The 17,770-nt window shown below is 38.3% G+C and overlaps 1 protein-coding gene across 1 annotated transcript in view; it reads right to left on the bottom strand.

Annotated features, from left to right (window-relative positions):
* The window catches only part of LOC138695975 (probable ATP-dependent RNA helicase DDX43), a 66,279-nt gene extending 58,477 nt beyond the window's left edge, over positions 1–7,802 (bottom strand). The window contains exon 1 of the mRNA XM_069820403.1: positions 7,579–7,802. The gene's annotated coding sequence lies outside the window, so the exon portion shown is untranslated. The remainder of the gene's footprint in view (positions 1–7,578) is intronic.
* Positions 7,803–17,770: the final 9,968 nt, after the last annotated feature.

Below are 17,770 nucleotides of genomic sequence, written 5' to 3' on the forward strand. Positions count from 1 at the left end.
TGCAAGTGGACAGCTTCCCATTGACACTGAAGTTATTATTGTTCAAATTTACAATTTTTATTTTACATATACTTGATAACAGTTCAAAAATTGAAGGATTTTTGTGAATTTGCTAATGCTGAGTATCATAAACTTCTGTCCCATAGTTCAACCAAATTTCTCAGTCTTTCACTTGATATACACAGAATAATGTTAATTTTTGATGGGTTAAAAATCTTATTTGTTGTCTCAAAATTCTTGTTCAAACATCATAAAGGACTTTTCTGAGAACCCTGTCAATGAAGTAGGTATGTGATTTCTTCACGGAGTGCTACAGTATTCAATGAAACTATTCTTGAAATGAAAAAAAATTATGTAATTGCAACATAGGTTTTAATTAAATACAAGGGGCGTTCCGAATATAAGTTTCGTCATTGTAATGCAGCTTCCCTGTGAAATAAAAAGTGAGAAAACACATTGTCATAACAAAAGACAACCTCTGGCTATTTTCCCACATAGTCGCCACTGACAATGATATATTTGTCTTACCATAAAATCAATTTCAAGAAACTCTCCTGGTAAAATTTTGTGCCCAGTGATTTCAGGATGTTCTTCACAGCCTGTTTCACCTCTTCCGAAGTGAAGTCTCGATAGTACAGATTTCAACACAGGAAAAAGGTGAAAGTCCGATGGGGCAAGATTGGGCTGTAGACCAGATGTTTCAATCTCTCCCATCCCAGATGACGAATGTGTTCTGCAGTGTCCTTTGCCATGTGGAGTCTTGCATTGTCGTCCAAGAACAAAACCCCTCGACTTAAGCATCCTGATCTCTTGCGTCAAATGGCGGACTTCAGTTGGCTTAGTGTGTGGCACTAGAGTGCTGCATAGACGGTCCCTCCAGTGAAGAAATCAAGCAAAATGATACCCTTCGTGTCCCAGAACACTGTCAGCATAATCTTCCCTGCCGACTGCAACACTTTTAATTTTTTCCAGATGGGTGTGCTGGAATGTTTCCATGTCATGTACCGTCAAATGGTTGGGCATTGATATTCAATGTTCGTGGAAGATGAACACCGATCTGGGCACCCCTCCATGTCCAAGACTGCAACAAATGTCGAAGAATACAGAAAATGGTGTTAGCCGACAGGCGCATAACTGTGACTCATGTCTCATCCACATTGGGTGTTGGACGTGCTCAGGCCCACCACATGACTCACGATGTGTTGGGATATCAGTAGGAGTCGGCAAGATGGATGCAGAGACAGCTCACCCCTGATCACAAGACTGCAAGAATGGCAATAAGTCTGGAATACTTGTGGTAGTATGAGTGTGAGGGCAATGGCTTCCTGTTCAAACTCATCACAGCGGATGAGATGTGGGTGCACCACTTTACCCCACAGACCGAGACCGCCTCAATGACATGGAAACATCCTAGCTCACCCGTCCAGAAAAAATTCAAAGTGTCGCAGTCCACAGGGATGATTATGCTGACAGTGTTCTGGGATGCGAAGGGTGTCATTTTGCTTGATTTCCTCATTGCAGGGACTGTCAAAGCAGCACGCTAGTGCCACACACTAAGCCAACTGAAGTCCGTCATTTGATGCAAGACACCAGGGCACTTAAGTCGAGGAATTTTGTTCTTGAACGACAATGCAAAACCTCACACAGCAAGGACCACTACAGAACACATTCGTCGTCTGGGATGGAAGAGATTGAAACATCCGGTCTACAGCCCCGATCTTGCCCCATCGGACTTTCACCTTTTTCTTGCATTGAAGTCAGCACTATTGGGATGTAACTTCAGAAGCAAGAAAGAGGTGCAACAGGCTGTGAAGAACGTCCTGAAATCACTGTGTTTCTTGAAATTGATTTCATGGTATGACAAATGTATCAATGTTGGTGACGACTATGTAGAAAAATACCCAAAGGTTTGTCTTTTCTTATGACTGTGTTTTTTTCACTTTGTAATGCAGCTTCCCTGTTAAATAAAATAACGAAACATATTCGGAACGCCCCTTGTATAATGACTTTAAATAAACACTACTTGCTAGGAAAAATCATATTTATTCCACAAACAGCAAAACAGGAGTTCACTGTCTTGGTTAATGAAGAAATCACAACACTAAAAGTTGTTGAAAAAATGTAGTCACTTTCTATGATATGCATTTGCTATTTAGAAAATGGGTAAAACAGTTTTGAATGGGACAAATAAGTTTCCTTGGTTTTGACTCAAAATAGTAAATTACTCAGGGAATAAATTCAGACAATCGGCAGAACTTATAAATGGAGTGATCTCAAAAATTACCAAAACTTGGGTCTAATTGATACAGATACACTGTTTGACGAAGTTGTTATTGTTAACGTGATACTATTACAAAGTATCAGAAATTCAATCAATGATATGAAAGGTACTAAGTGAGATCTTTACACACTTACATGCAAGCCAAAGCAAATGTACAAATTTTCAGAAAGTTATAAAATTTGCTTGTTGTCTTCCTGGGAATTCAGCACCAGTGGAAAGTGTGTTTTCTCTTATGAAGAATGTATCGATACCTCAAAGGAATTGAATCAAAATTGAGTGAAAGCAATGTTGTAGAATAAAGTGGATTTCGAACATTTATTTTTAGAGCTTTCGACTTTTATAAAGGATAACAATGCCTTCTTGAAACAAGTGGTGTGTTCTAAGAATTATGAAGTGACAACACGAGCTCTGTTAAGACTTCGAGCTTTCTTTTTAGGTATCACAATATACAGGGTGATTCACGAGGATTTACCGTCCTTTACGGAGCTTATTTCCGAAGACATCCTGAGCAAAAAATTCCATATAAACATGGGTCCTATTCTCAATATTTACAGAGTTTCGTTTCGTTATTGGAACGCATTGCTGTGAATGCGTGATCTTGGTCAACGTGCAGTCAGCAGCCAGCACGAGCGCTACATTTTTTTTATTGGGTTATTTTATAACGTATCAACATCTCAGGTTATTTAGCGTCTGAATGAAATGAAAGTGATAATGCCGGTGAAATGAGTCCAGGGTCCAGAACCGAAAGTTACCCAGCATTTGCTCGTACTGGATTGAGGGAAAACCCCGGGAAAAACCTCAACCAGGTAACTTGCCCCGACCAGGATTCGAACCCGGGCCACCTGGTTTCGCGGCCAGATGCGCTGACCACTACTCCACAGGTGTGGACACGAGCGCTACAGAAATCAAAGATAGCCATATGTAGTTATGTACAGCGACGAGTGTCGTTAACAAGCGTGTGGCCAAGTGTACTCAAGAGGACAACAACATTTTTTTATATATGTTGTAAACTCTCCAAGATTGTAAATTAGGATACAAATTTAACTGCAAATAATTAAGTCAGTGGAAGTGGTGTGATTTGTAATAATTGTTGTGATAAGTGTGTAAGAATAATGTAATTTTCTAATTAAAAGTAGAAAAAGGTGTGTGTACGAAGCAACGAAGGAGTTCACAGCACATTTTTAGCTTCATAACACTTGCCAATTAAAGAAATGATACTTCTGAATGGTTCATTCTCTATTTGTATTATTCTTTTACCTTCAAACTAAAGAAAAAACATATTTTACAATCAACTTTAAATTAGTGTAACTCTGAAAATATTGAGAATAGGAACTATGTTTATAAGAAATTTTTTGCTCAAAATGTCTTCAGAAATAAGCTCTGTAAAGGACTGTAAATCCACGTGAATCACCCTGTATAGTTTCTTTGAAAAGGACGTCCATGTCTGCTTCAATACTTTCCGGTCCTACTTTGTTCAACTGACTTTTGTACTGCAAATTACAGGGTGCGGCAGCATTCACAGCGAATTTTTAAACTACAGCATTAAGTGAACAACTACCATTTATTTATTTCTCTCAGTGTCAAATACAAGGTAAAGGAGTGTCATTTACTTATCAAAGTTTGAAGATGACTGTGGCAAACGATTATCACGTCACAGACCAGACATTCTTCCAAAGCTACATTGAAAGATGTCCATTACTCTTCCTAACAAGTAATCAGAGGTAATGTTGACTGCAGCTCTGATCCAGTTATTTAATTTCAAGATGCTGGTAGGACACGTTTGGAAGACTTCACTGAATATGCTCCCATAAGAAGAAGTCCGCATATGTCAGATCCAGAGATCAGGACAGCTAAAGGATGTCACTATATCAAGAAATGACTTTCTGTAGAAAGGTCTTTCGCACCGTCCTTCCATTTCATCCTGGTTTATGATTACAGGTAGGTACTGATTCTAAAGGAATTAACCCATCTTGCAATGGTGTGAGCAACTCGCACTCTTCCACAATGACTCAAGTTGAAATGTCTGAATATACGCTGTATAGCAATTCAAGAATGATTGTTCTTGAAATAGGCCTCTACTGTGAAAGCACATTGCTCTGCAATCCATGCTTCCATGTCGAACAAAATGGTAGCCCACTGACAAAACAATATTACCGTCGTCTGATGCAAATTGTTGCATGTCACCGTATGAGGCGAGTTAAAACATGCCATGAAAGCTGCCGCACCTTGTATATGTCTTATTTTAATTTAGGAAAGGGTATGTTGTCTAGCAAAATACATGCATTCACAGAAATGTTTAGGGACTTTTAAAGGAAAACAATAAAGCAGAATAGGATTAGAAGTCCACTCACTTTACAAAGGCATGAGAGTAATTATTCCATCATAACTGAGCTACTGGTTTGACAAATATTTTCTATACAAAGTACCACGTATTGTTCGAAAAAATTTCGGTGAAACTAGCGCACAGTTAGTACTGGTGATTTCGAAAGTGAAAATTCACCCATTACACTACTGTACTATATTACAGACCAGTACTGACATCACAAAACAAAAATCACCAGCCTTTGCCCAGCGCTTGAAAATCTTGCACAAATTTGTGTATACAAGTCAAGGCATGAGTGTATACTAGCGTGAAACTTTCATAATGACACCAAAGTTATGTTGGTATGACTGAGGAAAGCATAGTAAACACTTGAAGGTTTATAAGCCAAGTAAAAGGTAAAGGTAAAGGTATCCCCGTAACATGCCATGAAGGCACTTGGGGGGGCATGGAGGTAGAGCCCCATGCTTTCCATGACCTCGGCACTAGAATGAGGTGGTGTGGTCGGCACCATGCTCTGACCGCCTTTTACCCCCGGGTAAGACCCGGTACTCAATTTTATAGGAGGCTGAGTGAACCTCGGGGCCGTTCTGGAAGTTTGGTAACGAGAAAAAATCCTGTCACCACCTGGGATCGAACCCCGGACCTTCCAGTCCATAGCCAGCTGCTCTACCAACTGAGCTAACGAGGAATAAACTCTGCGCTAGTTTAAAATTCTTCCAGCAGGCAACAGCCAATACTTATAAAGTCAGCTACAGAGAGGGACAAATTTGCAATCCCTTCCATTTTGATGTGATTGTCATTTGAACTTGATACTAAGCAAAATGCTCATATAGGACCTACCAACCAGCACCGAAGGTGGTAATAATAATAATAATAATAATAATAATAATAATAATAATAATAATAATAATAATAATAACCCATATGCTAAACACGAACTCTTATTTGGTAGTCTAAGTTACTAATGTGTCCGTATTTTAACTTCCCAAATTATATAATAATAATAATAATAATAATAATAATAATAATAATAATAATAATAATAATGGTATTATTTCTTTACTATAGCGTTACCACGTGAAAGTACAAATGATGATGATGATGATGATGATGATGATGATGATGATGATGATGATGATGATGATAATAATTCTTTACTATAGCGTTTTCACGTTAAAGCATTTACACCTTGGGTTGTAGTCAAGTCATACTGATCGTATACAAAAAAAAAAGTTTGAGTGCTGATGCCAAATTCACATCGAAAATAAGGATCGAAAGTTGCTGTGAAAGTGATGACCGGCAGAGAGGTACGGGCAGGCAAGATCGTTCGAGCAAGGTGGAAGGGGTAGCCAGCCATGAGAGGAAGCACATGCATGTCATTTCTATGTATTTTCTGATTCAGAGAAAAGGCAACTTTTCGTAGGGTAGAATCAGTGTTAGGTTAGGTTAGTTTAAGCTTTTGGTATGCCTTGGAAGAAAGGGTACATTCTTAGACAATTGTATATGCAAGGCATAGCAAAAGCCTAAAGTAACGCAACCTAACCCATCACTGATTCGACCAAAGCGAGATTTTTGTAACGTTGAATCAGTGTCAGGATAGGTTAGTTTGGGCTTTTGGTATACCTTGGAAGAAAGGGCACATATTTACACAATTGTGAGTACTAGGCATAGAAAAGGCTTAAACTAACCTAACCTGTCACTGTCATACGAAAATTCACCTTTTCTCTGTGATACGTAAGGAAACGAAAGAAAATGAGATGTGCTGTCTCTCACTGACGCCTACCTCTTCCATCTCGACGGACTGATCCCTCCTGCCCACATCTCTCCACCGGCATTCACTTTAACAGCAACTTTTGAGCCTTATTTATGGTGTGAAATTTATGTCGGCACTCAATTGTTTTTTCTTTGGATACCTATGACATCTCTAGTACTCAACAATGTAAATACATTTGTACCTAACGTCCTAATGTTATAGTAAAGAAACACCGGTGAAACTTCGGTACATCTCCACACTGCAAAAATTCTTCCGCCTCATATCACAAACAATCCTCTCACCTAACCCACTAACCTTGACACATAACTCTGCTTAATGTCACTCAGCCTAGCTATCCCCTCAATTAATCCATATAACCCATAAAGGTGCTTGAATCAGATATCAGGGATACATTTCAGAATACGGTTACCTTCCTTTCCTTCTACCTCCAAAATTCCAACCTTGTGCACACAAAATAAATGAATGGCATTTCGTAAGCATGAAGATGCGCATTCGACAATGACAAATCTGCTCCTTTTAGTATTTTAAGATAATTGTCAGTGAGGTAACCGTATACGTCAGTTCCGTGTGTAATGTGGGGCGATACCGAAGATTGGCTAATAGTAATAATAGTAGTAGTAGTAATAATAATAATAATAATAATAATAATAATAATAATAATAATAATAATAATAATAATAGGAGAAAAACCGAACGTGCTAAACACGAACTGTGGAGAGCCCGAAATGTTATTACTTAAGTTACTAAAGTGTCCGTATTTTAACTTCCCGAATTATAGTAAGCCTAGGTTTATAGCTTTCGCAGTATTCACATCGCATTTTTAGTGCCGCTTGCTATAATTAATTTAGAGGTTATTTCCAATTAGGCCTATTTAAATAACTTTACTCGATAACGTTTGAAAGGAGGCGGCTCAAAAATGTCATTACCGCAACCTAACTTTCTCCTGTATGTGGTGACTGGTGCGGCAAACTATCAAAGTTTCACCGTTGCAATATTTCAAACATAAAAAAATCACAACCAAAACACAAATTTGATTATTATTATTCTTCTGCTGTATTCTACACCGAATATTAAAAATAACTGAATAATACACAATGAATTTAAGTTAATCACATATCCACAATAACAGCAATAAATGTTACACAAATTAATGTTCTATTATTTTCTACTAAACTATAAAAGTAATGAAATACTACTTACCGCAATGGACGATGTTTACCACAAATATAGAGTTATGAACTGCCAATCATCAGAAGAAGACAAAATATGATAATCGAATAGGCAAATTCAATATAATTGTAGAAAACAACCTTTTTCAATTACACACAGTGTAGGCAAACATTAACTGACAATTTACATGCAAAGCATCTCAGACATAAACCATCTGATACGATCTGAAAGAACCGGAAAGGATCTAAAATCATACGTACATCAAGTAGATGCCTACAACACTTTCTTTTTAAGAGCTTTAGTAAACCGCTTCATGCAGCGCTGCAGCAAAAAGAGGATTGGAAAAACGCAATTCGGTCAGCTGACCGCAAAATGGTGGACAATGAATATTAGCTATTGTAGCTGTAATAAATTTAACCTTACAAAAACCGAACATGTTAAATAGTTTCGAATTCCATGACAATGGCAAGGAATTAATATTATTATAAGATTTTAGCAATAATAAACGTTGCAAAAGACCAAAACACGCATTCCGCCATGATGAATTGTGCAGCAAACATGTAAAGCGGTATTTGAGATTGCTCTACGATGCTGCAGCGAAAGTAAAGCGAAAGCCTTCGAGGATCCCAAAGACGTTATATAGGAGAATATTATATCCTCTCAGAGCGAAACGTATAAAAGAACGAAATTGCTGCAGCGCTTAACGTTTCGCTTTAAAAAAAAAACACACGGATAATTATTAAAGCCATTGTTTGTTGCTACCAAGATCTTATGATAATAGGAACTAGAGATGGCGTAATATGTGATTCTTTACTCACAGGTGAAGTAGTGACAGCTCATTTTCGATCACAGTGATTTTAATCAGCGATCCAAGTGATTACAGGCGATTTTCAGTTGCCAGTGATGACGAGAGACCAGCACTATATCTCGCAATCGTGAAGCTGTCAAAATTTCGTTTGCATAAATCAGTAAGTTAAACTGAAGTGGAAAAACCTAGGGTATAGACATATTGCTAGCCCGCTCTACGAGCGTGCTAAACTAGCCCCGGCTATCGACTGATTACTTGTACAGGATTCATATCATATCATACCTCTAACACTGGTTTATGAATACGAAAAACGTTAGTTCGCTGATCATCTACCGGAAGCCCGCGCTAAGAATGTCTATGATTAGTCAAATACGTACTAGTAACAATCTAAAATAAAGAACTTATGTACGCTAAATTTAGAACACTTGAGTTATTCCTAGAAGGAAAGCTTAAAAGAATAACCTGAGCAAAATTGTCATGTACGAATGACAAGAATTCCAACAAATATACTGAAGAAAATGTTAATATTCCTAGGTTTTTTTAATGTGACCTGCAAGATTGCCTATAAAATGAACGAGTTGGATTCAAATGATTTTATTAAATTGTTATCCCAGTCTCTACACGTTGCGAAACTATTTATTATACCATAAGCTATAGAATGAAAGTAGGCCCTATACTGGTGACAGACTAGAGTCACTAATCGCGATTATCGACCTAATCGCGATCGGGTTTGTGGCAAATACCTTACTATAATAATATCGGACAGCTGTATATCACAGTCTACTATATACAGTCGCGAAGCTCAATATGTAGTAAAAATGCAAACATGGGTAGTTGCCCACCACTAGGATCGCTACTATCGCCTCATCATCGCAGATCTCTCTCCTAGCAGACGACAAAGTATGTTACACTTTCGTTGTCGTGTTCTTTTGGAAAAATTAACACCTTCCTTCCATTATTGAAATATTAAATGCATAAAGTTAATTTATTATTTTAATGAAGTATATTAAATTCCACCATAAACTCGAAGATACCTGCAAGAAATAAGTTAATATAATTTTTGTTTGTGCAAAACGAACTGAAATTTACTATAGTATATTTACTCATTCAAGATTATAGCGATAATTAACTATTTAACTATGAAACCAATAAATATTAATTTGCATTTTCCTTTACAACAATAATAATGGAAATATGAATTAATGGAGTAACTTACGTGTACCGGTACTTGTAGTGTAGGCTTACGTAGTTAACAAAGTGGGATGAGGTTAAGCAATAATAATCACACCAAAATTGGAAATAAAATGAGATCAATAAATTTTATTGTAACAGACTTTTTCTACGTCTCTAGTAAAGCAACAAATAAAAATAACAACAAAATTAACAGCTATAATTAAAAACATATCCTTTGAAAAAAAAATAGGCCTAAGCAGTAATAAGCCCACCAGAATTGAAAATAAAACGTGATCAATAAATTTCATTAAAACAAACTTAATTTTTCTACGTCTTTAGTAAAATAACATAAAAATAATAACAAAATTAATAGCTACAATTAAAAATATATCCTCTGAAAAAAAAAGTAGACCTAACCTTTATTTCTCTGGAAATTTAGCAGAACTTTAACCGGTATCTAATGTCCTTTCGGTTAGACAAACATTTCATTGTGAAATTTAAGGATATAATGTATTCTAACAGTCACAAAGAACTTCAAAATTAAGAGTTTTGTTTCTGCACGGCATTCTTGTGGAAACCCAGGAACCTTTCTGAATATTTCGGAAATCGGAAAAGGATAACTCTGGCCTCTTTCTCTTACTGTTGCTACTATTTATAGCACTACAAACGTCTCCTCCTTGTCCCATATTATTATTCCAATTATTATATTTTAGCCATTAACATTTTTATTACAACCAATAACGAACATTTCACAAGCATCAATGTGAAATACGCAACGACCTAGCACTCGAGAGAAATACGACACAGTCCAAAGTCGACCATGGACAGTCTATTGTTTCTAGTTGCTAACCGCTTGGAGCGCTTTATCAAGAGATTTGCAAAAAAACACCTCAAGCTTCGCGACTGTATATAGTAGACTGTGTGTATACTGTACCTTATTTATAGCAGCATTGGCGTGAGTGCCAAATATCGCGGACCTGACATCTAGCGGAGTGGGATGGAATTACGCCCACATATACAAATATTAACATAGCCGGATTCTGACTAGTCGTGAGTTACTATTTGCTTTAGGTGTTATCTGGGGCTTCGCCTGCCAGGTTTATCGTAATGAAATAAAAGTCTCTTTGTATTAACAATGAAACCTTTCTTCGATTTGATTCTTCATTTAATCGACTATAGCTGTGCGAAGTGAGAGGGGAAGAAAAGCGACTGCGACTGAGCGGAGAAAGCAGGGGAAGCCTCTAGAAGCGCAATCCTCTCGACGTTTCGCAAAACCACGGAACCGAAGATTCCAGAACGTGTGATTTAACAAATAACAGGAGGCTAGTGTGTGAGGAAGTTAGTTAGTTAGTCAGCTGTGAGAGAGCTAGCTAGTCTTCAAGCAAGGTGAACCTGAGTTCGATGTGCAGTGAACTTAAGTAGGTCCACAACTGTGGCAGCGTCCAGGCGAGTGCGGCGTATCCGGAAGTCTTGGGTTCGAAGTGCAGTGAATTTTATCTGGAAGTCTTGGGTTTGACGTACAGTGAACCCCAGTGAGTGAGCTAGAAGAACTAGCCAAGGCGAACGAACTGTGAACTGAAGGTAAGCGTTCACTACATCGTATCGCACGGATCGGAAAAAGACTATCTCTGCTGTAATTGTTATGTAACCGCGTTCACTACATCGTATCGGACGCATCGCCTCGCGGCAAATCCGTCCACGTTTCTCGGATGGGCAACTTTTCCGATGCGTGCGATCATGGCCTTCTTTAATAAATACATTTTAATTGGTCAACTGTTACTATTATGTTGTGCCATGTTCAGTGTCGCGCCAAAATGGCAGACGGAAAACTTATTTCGCGTGTAGAAAATTGCGAAGAATTATATAATTTGAGGCGTTCCCATTACAGTAATCAAGTCGTTTCTTACAAATATATTATGTAACCAATATTTCTTTCGTTTCTTCCTCTTCAATTAAGACGCATGAAGCAATTACAAATTCTTATTCCCTAACAGACGTAATTAATAGATCTAACCTCAACTCCTCTGCTTTCAGTAATGTCAATATCGTACGAAGCCATGTTTTAAACAACTGATAGGGAAATCCGATGAGGCGATGAGGTGAAGCCGTTAGAGTGAACGCACTTAAAATATCCGTTGCGTGCGATTCGTACGAGGAGTGCGATACGATGTAGTGAACGCTTACCTTGACAGTTTTGTTTTGTACATAGTGCTTTGTGAATATTAGTCGAAATTAGGAGTACATTGTTGTTCTCAATAATACACGTGAATTGTCATTGTCGTTCGGTGGAGTGCAATAACGACCACTGTGTTGCTGTGTTGAGTGGAATACCCATTGTTGACGGGTGTGTGATTAAAGTTAGAAATAAAAGTCACGCATTATTGTTGAATAAAAGTTACAATATCACATGTTGTCTGGTTGCTATACAAACAAAAGAAAAAAACAGAGTACACATGTGAACAGTATTGTAATGATTATTTACACGATAAGTAGGCCAACGCTAAAATGATCTTTTCATTTCATTTATTATATTCCATAGACCTTACATTAGCAATGAGGCTTTAAGAAGTGGAACAAGGCAAAATTTTACAATATACATTATTATAATGTACCGAAGTACATATATTTCCATGCAGATATTCTGCGTCATTATACGATGAAAGAGTAATGGAACGGAGAAAAATTCTCTCCGGCGCCGGGATTTGAACCCGGGTTTTCAGCTCTACGTGCTGACGCTTTATCCACTAAGCCACACCGGATTCCACCCCGGCGTCGGAAGAATCGTCTCAGTTTTAAGTTCCAACTCTTGGGTTCCCTCTAGTGGCCGCCCTCTGCACTACGTCATAGATATCTATGAACCTAGGACCGAAGTCCACACATGTGCTGAGGTGCACTCGTAATGAGTGACTATTTGGCCGGGATCAGACGGAATAAGTGCCGTCTTAAATCACGAAGTGATACGATTCTTCCGACGCCGGGGTGGAATCCGGTGTGGCTTAGTGGATAAAGCGTCAGCACGTAGAGCTGAAAACCCGGGTTCAAATCCTGGCGCCGGAGAGAATTTTTCTCCGTACCATTACTCTTTCATCGTAAATCGTAAAATTTTACAAGATTACAATTACAAGTTTTACAATATTTTACAGTTTTTACAATTTTGCAATTCTCTACAATTTTTTACAATATTTGGTAAGATGTAATGAGATGAGGCGAGGCCCGAGGATTCGCCCTGACATCTTTATTTAATATAGAAAAATTAAACGTGATAAGAGTGATAGTACAATCATTGAACTTACAGGCGCAGTATTATCCATCTACTTTAATTTCAGATTATCATATAATTATTCAAATAAATAGGCCTATATATATTAATTTCAAGAGTCAAAATTTAACTGTGTGAATAAACACCATAACTATGAATTTGCACCCACACATGACGAGCAGTCCCTCGCTGTGGCTTCGTGTTCTGGCATCCTGCCAAACGCGCAATAATTGAATTATTCATACAGAGAAGACCAGTGTTGCCAACCTCGGAACTACCTTTCCAGCCACAACTGTATCAAAATCCAGCTACTATGTTCTAAATTCAGCTACATATGTAGTTTTATACTTACCGTGATTGATTTATAAGTTATAATAATGTGGATGTATTATTATTATTATTATTATTATTATTTTATAAGCATTTTGTATTTTAATGATCAAAACAACTGAACAGGAAAGTGAACGAGCAAAGAAAGGGAAGTTTAACGAGTAATTTTTTTAATTTTCTAAAGAACACGTCTCGCTTGGTTTATAGCGGTAAAAAATACAGAACGTAAAATTACTACTGAAGTCTGAGCGACAACTGTTACAGTACAAGTAATCTACTATACAGTATACGGTACTGTGATAAAACCTTCAAAGCTAGAAAATAGATCTTTTGTCCAAGACTTTTGACACCTTCACTGGGCAGCTCATTCAATGTTTCAGTTTAGAAAGTACAACTAACATTTTTTATCTCAAGAAAGAATATACAAAAATGGTTTTCGCACTTTTTTCTCCTTCTTTATGACTTTATTCATAGCTCCTCAGCGGTCAGAAATAATGAGAAATACCCCCATCCCCTTTCGTGGCTTCTCTAAACCTTACAAAATATCGCAGTTCTTGCTAAGTAGGTACGGTATAAGGAGACTTTCACTTACTGTCTGGGCAGTCCTCTCATGGTTTCGTTTCGAAGCATGGGGCTCATCCCTTTTTATGACTTTATTCAGAATCTTTCCAAGAGATTCTTAAAAATTCTCTTCCATCCTTTTTATGACCTTGAAATTTCCTTCCTAAAAATATACAATCTGAGGCATACTTTAAAAATTGAACAATATTTTACTATACTTGTTTTTTTGAAAGATGGGACATGACAGGAGCGTTGCGATCGGAAAAACAACTGAATGTCACATAGCGTGATAGGCCGGTTGCTATGGTAACAACGGTTGAGTTGCCAAACTTACAGTTCCCACATGGCGAGTGCTTAATAGCTCTCTTGGCGACATTTATTGTGCACACAATGTTAGCGTTGGTACGTTTCGTCTTTGATTCTCTGTCCATTTTTGTATTGTTTTCTTACCTTCGCGTCAATTGTCAATGAATGTTTTAACGTCAGCCATCTTAACCACGATTGCTACCTTCCATCAGCTGGCAGCGTGGTAGTCCATATTGGCAACATGGCACTGTAGTTCCAAGCTCGGCCGCTTAACTGTCATGTCCCATCTTTCAAAAAAACAAGTATATGGTCACGTAGTCGAGTCTCGAAACGGCTACATTTTCTCATCTAACTCAAGAGGGCTAAGTCCTCTTGATCTATACTTGTTTTTTTTTTTAAATGGGACATGACAGTTAAGTTACCGAGCTTGAAACTACAGTGCTATGTTGCCAATATGGACTACCATGCTGCCAGCTGATGGATTTTTTTATTTCAGTAGGTTATTTTACGACGCTTTATCAACATCTTAGGTTATTTATGTTATTGAGATAAGGTGATAATGCTGGTGAAATGAGTCCGGGGTCCAGCACCGAAAGTTACCCAGCATTTGCTCATATTGGGTTGAGAGAAAACCCCGAAAAAAACCTCAACCAGGTATATTCGCGACGCTGTTATTCCCGGCGTGACTCCTCCTCTTTGCTTACGTCTTAGGAAGTGAAGGCTCTATAAAGTCTAGGTAGGTAGTATCGTTCGCCATTTTTGTTCTTTCGTTGCCGAGTTACCACATGAGGAATCTATTTGCCACACCGTTAAACATTATCATGTCGTAGCTTCTATGATAATAAATCAAACGTACTGTAATTCAGCAAATAATTGAGCGGCAAATAACGTTCTCGTGTGCTTTCTGCGAACGCCAACGAAAGAGCCAAAATGGTGGGCGATCAGTTGTTTTTCTGATCGCAACGCTCCTGTTATGTCCCATCTTTAAAAAAAAAAACAAGTATAACCAACGAGTTAGTTTCTATCTCGTTGAGTATAACTACAGCCGACCGGCTACGGTATCTTTTCTACGTTTAGCCGGTTGCAGCTACGGTTGGCAACGGTGGAGAAGACGTGGCTCGGACATCGATCGGGCGAAGGCATTATGGCTTTTCGAGCCTCTCCCATGTAAACATGTATCAATGCACACAGAGAGGACGGGGTGGGGGCACGCCACTACGAAGCTAGCGCTGCGTCTCTTTTCAGTCACGAGTGACCTTCAAAGCGACACGTGGCGTCCGACTGTAAAACAAAATGCGTGACGATTTTGAGTTTAACATTCAATTTTGTGAAGAGATTGAAAAGTATCCATCATTATATGACTTCAATCGCTCAGATTATTGTAATAGAAGTGTACAGGACAAAGCATGGCAAACGATCGCAAGAGAATTAAACGAAACAGGTAAGTTTATTAACAATTTATTATTAGTTTCATGTCACACAAAACATGAATTAGTGCTGTTTTAGCATAAAACTTCACCAACTGCAAGTGGTTAATCCATGCAATATCTATCTTGCAGTCCACACCTGTGGAGTAATGTTAGCGCGTCTGGCCGCGAAACCAGGTGGCCCGAGTTCGATTCCCAGTCGGGGCAAGTTACCTGGTTGAGGTTTATTCCGAGTTTTCCCTCAACCCAATATGAGTACATGCCGAGTAACTTTCGGTGCTGGACCCCGGACTCATTTCACGGCATTATCACCTTCATCTCATTCAGACGCTAAATAACCTAAGATAAAGCGTCGTAAAATAACCTACTAAAATTTAAAAAAATCCATCTTGTAAAGGGATGGGGCCGCGCTCTTTGAAGTATTTGCAAAGATATTCTCTTATGTATTGCGGAGTTGTCTTCTTGGTTGTGATATATTCATGAAGTTACCTGTTATAACATTGTCATTACTCATTAAGCGCCTTCCGTTGAATAAATTCGTCTGCTTACAACGTTATGTATACGGAGATAAGAGCTACAAAAAAAAAATATATATATATATATATATGCCTATTGTGTATGCTGCATTTAACTGCAATATAAAAAGAAAAAGACAACTGATATATTTCAGGTAAATTTTATGAAGTTAAGTTCATAGTTTTGTTAATCAGCAGCATTTTTTTATGCGTAAATGTGTAACAAAGCCCGGCAAACATTCCGTGTGTACAGTATTTTTCTTTTCTTGCAGATTCCCTTTGAGAAAAAAAAAACTGGTGAAACAGTGGGTAATAAATATTAAACGAGACAAATTGTGTCCCTTCGAAACACTAGGTTTTTCCACTTCAGTTTAACTGATATATCCAAACGAAATTTCGACAGCTTCTCGACTCCAACCTTACTTATCGTCACGCCCACTTACCTTTAGGCGCTTATTTTAATGGCGGACGCTCTTTCAATTTTCTTCAAACACGGCGGCGCAATGGCCACTCTATCTCCCTTCTAACTCGTTGTTTGTATAATCCTGAGAGGATAAAAGGAAGTATAATCCAACGAGTTGGTATAATCCTAGATCATAGGTATAATATAAAGAGCGTGTATAATAATAAAATAACAATAATAGTAATAATAATAATAATAATAATAATAATAATAATAATAATAATAATAATAATAATAATAATAATAATAGGAAATGCGCAAAAGTGTGCGGAGTAGTTAGACTTCTATACTGAGTTCAGTCACGGTTTTGGCATTCTTTTTGCAGTTCAGAACGTGGTATTTGCCGCGTTTTTCACCACACAGTTTGCATAAGCATTTTTCAGACACTTTATGGAAGCTATCTATGCCCCACACTTTATCGTGGAACCCGTTACTGCCAGTCTGGTAACAATGTTCCTCATTTGTTGATTAGCTCCTTCCCAGCTTCTGTCGGTCATGGCCATAGACAAATAACATGGCACTGATGGTGTAAAATTCTTCTTCTACTTCCTTTCTCTTCTGCAGGATCTCGATTAGTAGTTTCTCGTAGGCCTCCGTAGTTGGCAGCAGCAGCGAGTGTCATAGGTCTTCAATCAGGTAGGGTTCTCTGGTGAGCAGGTATGCGAGTCTGGATGGTGTGTATTTCGACACACCGAGCACCTTCTTTAAGTAGGTTGCCTTGACGTTTTCCCAGATTTTGAGGTCTCTCTTTTTCAGGCGCTCCCATATTAATATTCCATACGTCAGTATGGAGACTATTTTTGCCTTAAATATTTTCATCACCGTGTCCAGGATGAGTGACTGTATGTGGTTTAAGTCATTCATTGCTCTAATTGCCGAGATCGCCTTTTGTTTCACGTGCATGTTGAACGTTGTTCCAGAAGTTTGGAATGTCACCCCAAAGTACTTGTACGAGTTAACCACTTGTAACCTCCCGTCTCCTGCATTATGTCTTTCTCTAATACTCGCCCATTTTTTCTTAATATCATCTGCGCGCTTTTTTCTTGGCTGATGAGGAGTCCCTTTGTCTCGGACCACTTTTGCAGATTATGTAGGCATTCCTGTACGTCTTCTGGCTTGCCGGAGGCTAATACCATATCATCTGCATACATATAAATTCTGGTGGAGTTGTTGTGGCTTATGGTGTTTCTTATTACACCTGCGGTTGCAAGGTTGAAGAGCGGGGGGCTTAGAGGGTCTCCTTGGAGGAAGCTGTTCGTCTGTGTGATACAAAGACCTTATATAGTATACTAGACTCACACAGAGCGCTGGTGTGCTGTCCAAAATTGAAACCAGTCTGCGCATGCTTACGCCGCCATGCTACTGGTAGAAATAGAGCGG

This window comes from Periplaneta americana, chromosome 3, assembly GCF_040183065.1.
Source record: "Periplaneta americana isolate PAMFEO1 chromosome 3, P.americana_PAMFEO1_priV1, whole genome shotgun sequence".
Lineage (NCBI taxonomy): Eukaryota > Metazoa > Arthropoda > Insecta > Blattodea > Blattidae > Periplaneta > Periplaneta americana.